Source organism: Scyliorhinus torazame, chromosome 20, assembly GCF_047496885.1.
Source record: "Scyliorhinus torazame isolate Kashiwa2021f chromosome 20, sScyTor2.1, whole genome shotgun sequence".
Lineage (NCBI taxonomy): Eukaryota > Metazoa > Chordata > Chondrichthyes > Carcharhiniformes > Scyliorhinidae > Scyliorhinus > Scyliorhinus torazame.
In genome coordinates, this window is record NC_092726.1 from 32248567 (window position 1) to 32255243 (window position 6677).

The window sequence follows — 6677 nt, forward strand, 5'->3', positions numbered from 1 at the left end:
CAACTGCTGCTGGAAGGTCATCAACTCGGTAAAAGACGCTCTTTGGTCTGCCCGAAACTTGCTGATCTTCCAGTGCAAAGAATTGTCCTCGACCGAGTGTTGCAGACTGGCACATTCCAAGGTCCAGGACTACGTGCTGAGGGACGCACTCAAGCTTGGGGCAGCGGCCGCCAAGGCGCAATGGGGAAAGACCTCTGTGTAAGGGCTTTCCAGCAAATGTACACCGAGGGGCGGGTAACAGTGTAAAGCCCCTCGGTCTGGGCAACCAACACTCCAATGTATAAAACAAACATGGCACTGTAAATATTTAAGAAGGAATTGTAATGTAAAGAGTGATATGTGTACGACAATATCAAAATTGAATGAAAGAAAGTCAAGGCAACATGTAACCCTGCCGGAAATGTACAGTCAAGACAATTTGAAATGTTTCTGTAATGCTCATGATAAATTTTTATGAATAAAGTATATTTTTTTGAATAAAAAAAAAAAAAAAATCTGTTCTTATCAGTTTAATATCTGATATGTCCTCAATCTGGGGACCGAATATTAAATTGATTTTTAGAACTCGGAGATGGTTCAGGGGCTTGCTCTTTCCGCTCCACGCATCAACCTGGTCTTGCAGTGCTTCCAGTAATGGTGCCTTCACCCCGCTTTGGGGCGAAAATGTATAAAAGCAGAAAATGCCGCAAAACCTGCCTATCCCTTTTCTCTGTTGTCCAGTTGCCTCATCCTGACCAATTTAAGGCATTTCAAGCTCCAAAGCATTGCTAGCTTTTCTGCTGGCGGGAGCTTCGTGCACTAATGTTGCGAGCCGATGGACTCGAGGACTTTCGGCAGCCAGGCTCCGTTTTAAGCTGATATGCCGCACAGATTTCCTGCTGCTTTTTACAGGCCACTCACCCTCACCCTCGGATGCCGACTTGCCTTCTCCGCACTTCAGTTACCACATCCCTTCATCCTGCACAACGGGGAAGTATGGCGACAGACTGAACGGCATCCTCTTTGGATGTAGGTATACCTTCACGGCGTCTCTTTTCGTTCTCCTGACTCCACGACCAACACGCTAGGGTGGAGCTCAGGGAGACTAGACATTGCCCCCTGTTGGATACCGCCAGTACTTGCTGCTTGCACGGATTGCCCTTTGTTCGGCAAAGGTGGAGATTTCTTCGACTCCCTCCGTTGGGTGTCACTGGCCTTCACAGCGTCTCCATTTCATCTGGTGGCGACAGGGGACGGCTTGCCAGACGATGTCTTCCTGTTGTGTTTTACTTGGTTCTGCATGCTCAGACTCCACCATGCTCGGCCAAGCTGGATGTCTCTTGACCAACAGTGAGCGTAGACTGAAAGTTCCAAAGCACAGTCGAGCGCAGCAATAGCGCACAACAGTCCACCAATTGTATTTAAAAGGTGCCCTCGAGTCAATTAAATGCATTTCAACAGTGCCCGATTGTGAATCAAATGCATTTAAACAGTGCCCTAAGTTAAATCAAATGCATTCAAACAATGCCCTACAGTAAACCAAACGTTTTTGAACAGTGCTTTCTAGTAAATCAAATGTATTTAAATAGTGCCCTACAGTAAATGAAATGCATTTAAACAGTGACACAGTAAATCAAATGTATTTAAACAGGCGCTGCAATAAATCAAATGCGTTTAAACAGTGCCCTACCGGAAACTAAATGCATTTAAAAAGTGCCATGAAGTAAATCAAATGCATTCAAACAGTGCCCTCCAGTGAGCCAAATATATTAAATCGTGATTTATAGTAAATTAATTGCATTTAAACAGTGCCTGACAGTAAATCAAAAGTATTTAAATTTGCGCCTTGGAATAAATTAAATGCGTTTACACAGTGTCCGACACGAAATCAAACGCATTGAAACAATGCCCTCCAGTAAGTCAAGTGCATTTAAACAGTGCCCGGCAGCAAACTAAAGGCATTTAAACAGTGCCCTGCAGTACATTAAATGCATTTAAACTGCCCGACAGTAAATCAAATGTATTTAAACAGTGCCCCAGAATACATCCAAAGTATTTAAACAGTGTACTGCAGTGAATAAAATATAATTAAATAGCGCACAACAGTCCATCAAATGTATTTAAACAGTGCCCCAGAATAAATCCAAAGTATTTAAACAGTGTACTGCAGGAAATCAAATACAATTGAATAGCGCACAACAGTCCATCAAATGCATTTAAACATTGCCCTCGAGTCAATTACATGCATTTAAACAGTGCCCTACAGTAAATCAAATGCATTTGAACAGTGGCCTAAAATAAATCAATTATATCTAAACGGTGCCAAATGTATTTAAACAGTACTTTATAGTATATTAAATGCATTTAAACAGTGCCGACAATAAATCAAATGTATTTAAACAGTGCCCCGACAGTCAATCAAATGCGTTGAAACACTGCGCAAGAGTAAAACAAATACTTTTAAACAGTGCACCACAGTAAATCAAATGCATTTAAACAGTGCCCTACAGTAAATCAAATGCATTTAAACAGTGCCCTACAGTAAATCAAATGCATTTAAACAGTGCCCTACAGTAAATCAAATGCATTTAAACAGTGCCCAACAGTAAATCAAATGCATTTTGTTCCCTACAGTAAACTAATTGCATTTAAATAGTGCCCGATACTCAAATGCATTTAAACATTGCCCTCCTGTGAATCAAAAGCATTTAAAAAGTGTTCTACGTTAAATCAAATGCATTTAAACAGTGCCCTACAGTAAACCAAATGCATTTAAACAGTGACATAGTAAATCAAATGTTTTTAAACAGGCGCTACAATAAATCAAATGCATTTAAACAGTATCCTACAGTGAACTAAATGCATTATTAAAATGCCCTGCAGTGAATCAAATGCATTCAAACAGTGCCCTACAGTATACGAAATGCTTTTAAACAGTTTCTGACAGTTATCTGAATGCATTTAAAGAGTGCCCAACACTCAAATGCATATAAGTAGTGCCCTACAGTAAATTAAATGAATGTAAACAGTGCCCTGTTGTAAACCAAATGCGTTTAAATAGTGCGGTGAAGTAAATGAAATGCATTCAAACTGTGCCCTACAATAAATCAAACGCATTTTAACAGTGCCCATAGTAAATCAATGCATTTAAACAGTGCCCTACAGGAAATCAAATGCATTTATACAGTGCCCTACAGTAAACCAAATGCATTTAAACAGTGCCCTATAGTCAATCAAATGTATTTAAACAGTGCCCCACAGTCAAACGGACCTTATTTAAACAGAGCCTTACAGTAACACAGCAATTAAAAGTGCCCTACTGTAATCGGACTTAAAATGTGGCAATAATAAATCATGTTTTTAAACATTAAACATGTTTATGTAAAGCGAATTGCTTTGGAGACCTAAAAAACAACTTTCCCGAGGCCAGTATATGCCCTTCCAAAAACTGAACGGGATCCAGCCAAAATAATACTGTTCCATATTTCTATCCAGCATATTAATTCTGCTCCATTTTAATATGCAGCCATATTAAAACGGCTCCATATTAATACTGTTCCATATTAATACTCTTCCACATTAATACTGTTCCATATTAATACTGTTCCATATTCGTGCTGCTTCATTTTAAGACCGTTACAAATGAGTACTGTTCCCTATTAATGTCCAGCATATAAACATTGTTCCATATTAATATTCGCTCATATTATAACTTTTCCATATTAGTAGTGTTCCATATTAATACTGTTCTATATGATTACTGTTACATATTAATATCCAGCCATGTTAACGCTGTTCCATATTAGTACTGTTCCATATTAATATCTGGCCATTTTAATATCCGGCTATATTAACACTGTTCCATACTAATACAGTTCCATATTAACATCCAGCCACATTCCATATTAATAATAATTATCTTTGTCACAAGTAGTCTTACATTAACACAACAACGAAGTTACTGTGAAAAGCCCTTCGTCGCCACATTCTGGCGCCTGTTCGGGGACACAGAGGGAGAATTCAGAATGTCAAATTCACCTAACAAGCACGTCTTTCGGGCCTTGTGGGAGGAAACCGGAGCACCCGCAGGAAATGCACGCAGACACCGGGAGAACCTGCAGGCTCCGCAAAGAGAGTGACCCAATCTAGGAATCAAATCTGGGACCCTGGAGCTGTGAAGATATGGTTCCATATTAATACTGTTCCATATTAGTACTGTTCCATATTAATATTCAGCCATATCAATACTATTCCATATTAATACGGTTCCAAGTTAATATGCAGCCATATTATTACTGCTCCATATGAATAATGTTCCATATTAATATCCAGCCACATTAATGCTGTTCCATACCAATATGGTTCCATATTAATATGCAGCCAGATTAATACGTTTTTGCTCAATGCCTGCTACCCCGCCCCCCACATGGAGGTTGGACATGGCCCGACTTGCCCAGAATGCTTTGTGCAAGAAAATATCACAGGCCACAGATGACTATATTATTAATAACTAGAATGGGGAAGTCCCGCCCTTCACGCTCTGGGAGGCCACGAAGGCTGAGATCAGGGGTGATATCATGGCCAAGAACGCACGTAGAGACAACGTAGAGAGGGCGGCTAGGCGACAGTTGTGGACTCCATACTGGAGGTAGACAGGCGATACTCTGAGGGCCCGAACAAAGAACTCCTGGCGGAGAGGAAAAAGCTACAAATGGACTTTGATCTGCTCTCCACGAGGGAAGCATTGCAGCAACTCCGCCAGGTACGGGAGACCCTTTACGAACACGGAGATAAAGCCAGCCACTGCTGGTTCGCCAGCTGAGAAAGCAGGCAGCCACGGGGGTAATAGCTCAGATTAGAAGCAGCAGACCGAATCCAGTGGCAGAGCCAAAAAATGTCTACGAGGCATTTGAGACCTTCTGCCGGGGGCTATTCACCTACAAGCCCTCAGCTTAGGGATGAAACAGTTCATCGATGGATGGGACACGCCAGTTGTGACACAGGCTGAAAATGGGACTGGAAGCACCTGTAAAACTGGGAGAAGGATAGCGCAGTGGTGAGCCCTCGTTCCTCATGGTCCCGCCCGCCCCACACATCCCTGTGACGATGGATGTGGCTGTCCTGCAACCCAGTTTTGTGTAGAAGCTGGGATTCGTCTTTCTGGAGCGCAGGAGGTTAGGGGGAATTTAAACAAGTCTTCAACGTCATAAAGATTTTTTTTTAATGATAGAAATGGATAGATCCTCTGCCCCCAATTGCTCGACTGCATAAATCCCACCTTAGTTAGTGTCCCAATCCACCGGACTTTCCACAATACCATATCCAGCTCTGCTCAGGAAGAATAATTGTTTTCCTATCCAGCCGACTGTTCTATATTGAAGAAGCTGGTGAACTTTAGAAGGACAATTCTGCCTTCCTATCCACACTGCTATTCACACATCAGTGCACGACGTCGAGATATACTTTGGACTGACTTTTCTGTGTCATTTTTGGCTCTATTGTTCATAAAAACAGATCAAGCTGAGCTGTACGAGATCTGCGTGTCGCCAGTGCACTCTGCTGAACACATCCAGATATAGTCTGGAGTAATATTTCGCTCTTCCGTTCTAACCTGGTGCTCCAACGGACACATGCACCTGCCCTGCAGCCGAACATGTATGTGTTTCATTTCCCAACCACTGTCCACACCCACTGACCCAAGCTGTACTTCAGAAGCCAATCTGCCTGTGCCATTCGCCTTGGATTGTTTCGAAATCCCACGTCAGGCTCGAATGCAGGTTACGATTCTTTATAGAATCATAGAATCCCTACAGAGCGGAAGGCGGGTCATTCGGCCCAACGAGTCTGCACCAGCCCTTAGAAAGAGCAACCTATTTAAGCCCACACCGCCACCCTATCCACATTCCCGCAACCCAAACTAACCTAAAGGGCAATTTAGCACGGCGAATCCACCTGACTTGCACATATTTGGACTGTGGGAGGAAAACAGAGAACCCAGAGGAAACCGTGTCAGAGAAAGTGCAAACTCCACATGGACAGACATCCGAGGCTGGAATTGAACCTGGGTTGCTGGCGCGCTGAGGCAAGCGTGCAAACTACTGTGACACCGGATTGCAGCCTCCTGGACTCTGCACTGCACAGATTCACCGTGTAGGACAATCTCTGGGGTCTCTGACAGCCTCTTTTTTGTTTTACAATGAAATACACAGTTCTTAAAATTTAGAGTAGTCAATTATTTTTCCAATTTATGGTGGCTAATCCACCTACCTCTCACATCTTTGAGTTGTGGGGTGAGACTCACGCAGAACCGGGGAGAATGTGCAAACTCCATGCGGCCAGTGACCCGGGGCCGGGGTCGCAATGTGGACTGGGAACTTAAGGAAATTAGGAGAGCAAAAACGGTACATGAAAGGATACAGGCAGGTAAAATGAACGAACGTCCTAAGTAATTTTACCAGCTCATTAAGGGTAAAAGGATAACTCGGGAAATAGCCGGAAAACATGGGCTATCGCTTCTCGGCCTTTTGGTTCAGATCAAGTGTAGTATCTGTTCTTATCAGTTTAATATCTGGTATGTCCCCTTCGGGGGACCGAATATTAAATTGATTTTTGGGACACGGAGATGGTTCAGGGGCTTTCTTGCTCCGCTCCAGGCATCAACCCGGTCTTGCAATGTTTCCAGGAATGGTGCCTTCACC

At 42.8% G+C, this 6677-nt stretch overlaps 2 non-coding genes across 2 annotated transcripts; both read left to right on the forward strand.

Annotated features, from left to right (window-relative positions):
• Positions 1-464: 464 nt before the first annotated feature.
• Positions 465-647, forward strand: LOC140397220 (U2 spliceosomal RNA). Its single transcript, XR_011936768.1, has one exon. It is a non-coding gene; the product is annotated as a U2 spliceosomal RNA (small nuclear RNA).
• A 5840-nt stretch (positions 648-6487) lies between these two features.
• On the forward strand, positions 6488-6677 carry LOC140397875 (U2 spliceosomal RNA). Its single transcript, XR_011937297.1, has one exon. It is a non-coding gene; the product is annotated as a U2 spliceosomal RNA (small nuclear RNA).